The following is a 1,334-nucleotide window of genomic DNA, read 5'->3' as shown; positions in this document are numbered from 1 at the left end:
AGCTCAGTTGGTTAGAGCGTGGTGCTAATAACGCCAAAGTCGCGGGTTTGATCCCTGTATGGGCCACACCTGCTTTTGGACTTAAACTAACAAACAAGTGAACCTTCTCTAACTAGCAGGTACTATTGATCTGGGCTTCAAACGTTGTCTCTGAAAAGTGTGAGATCATTTTAATGTCCCTCTCATTCAAGTCAGAAACATGCCATTATTTCAATTTGCCAAACGTAACTGTCCTTCTGTAAAAGCTTGCAAGTCATGTGACCCATGTGTACCATCCAATGAAACATCTGTGCGTGTGTTTCTGTGGCGCAATTGGTTAGCGCGTTCGGCTGTTAACTGAAAGGTTCGTAGTTCTAGCCCACCCACAGACGAGTGCCTTCTATTGCACAACCATGTCTGATGATCAAATGGATATGAGACACAACAACAATGTGTAGTCCCACAGAATAGTGGAAATAAGTAACTGAAAACAACCAGTAAACAACAGTCCTACAAACACAAATATCCACCTGATAAGTCACCGGAGACCGGCTGTCCAAAGTGGAAGAACGTCCTTTTGGTTTCTGTAGATGTTAAATAAAGATACTCGCCCAACGTGGGGCTCGAACCCACGACCCTGAGATTAAGAGTCTCATGCTCTACCGACTGAGCTAGCCGGGCTTAAGCAGCAGGTCAAAACAGACAGATCATCGATCAGATCATCAGAGAGATGTAGGTTTAATTCACTAACATCACGACCAGATTAAGAACTAATTCACAGTTTACAAACAAACACAATTCAGAATAAACAACAGAAACACACACAGACTTACTGTCACTGTATTGTATTGTATTATAGTGTTAAATTGTAGTGTATTTTAATGAGATTATGCTTTAATGCTGTATTTTCTTAAATTTATTTAATCCAGCACAATGGTTAAACTGCACAACCCAACAAGTTAAAATAACCCATCATGTGTTCTGTCCAATATTTACACAGTGCTGGGTTTCCAAATAACACATTTTCACCTGCATTCGGCCTTTTCTTTCCTGTGTACCATAAAGAAGTCGCCATTGCAGGTCTGCAACATGTTACAAAAACACTTGGGACACTTTATTTTTGCTTTCTTAATCTTGCCGGTGTCACGTTGTATTGAAAGTAAAATAAATTAATTAATTAATAATTAAAATCCTAAAATTTAACCCCTTAACGCCGCTTGTCGCGAATTCGCAACACAGCGCTTCCATTCAGATTGTAGCCGAGTTAGTGTATGTTTTCCCCCAATGCCGGTTTGTATTTATTTAATACGGAAGCTAACCTGTCGGACAGTGACTTGTGCATTTTGCGGCTGCAA

General features: G+C 40.3%; 1 non-coding gene across 1 annotated transcript; it reads right to left on the bottom strand.

Moving 5' to 3' along the window:
* Nucleotides 1–587: 587 nt before the first annotated feature.
* Nucleotides 588–660, bottom strand: trnak-cuu (transfer RNA lysine (anticodon CUU)). Its single transcript has one exon. It is a non-coding gene; the product is annotated as a tRNA-Lys (tRNA).
* Nucleotides 661–1,334: the final 674 nt, after the last annotated feature.

Source organism: Trichomycterus rosablanca, unplaced genomic scaffold (assembly GCF_030014385.1).
Source record: "Trichomycterus rosablanca isolate fTriRos1 unplaced genomic scaffold, fTriRos1.hap1 scaffold_243, whole genome shotgun sequence".
NCBI classification, from domain to species: Eukaryota; Metazoa; Chordata; class Actinopteri; order Siluriformes; family Trichomycteridae; genus Trichomycterus; species Trichomycterus rosablanca.
Note: the sequence above shows the minus strand (reverse complement) of the source record. Positions and strands in the feature narration are given on the sequence as shown.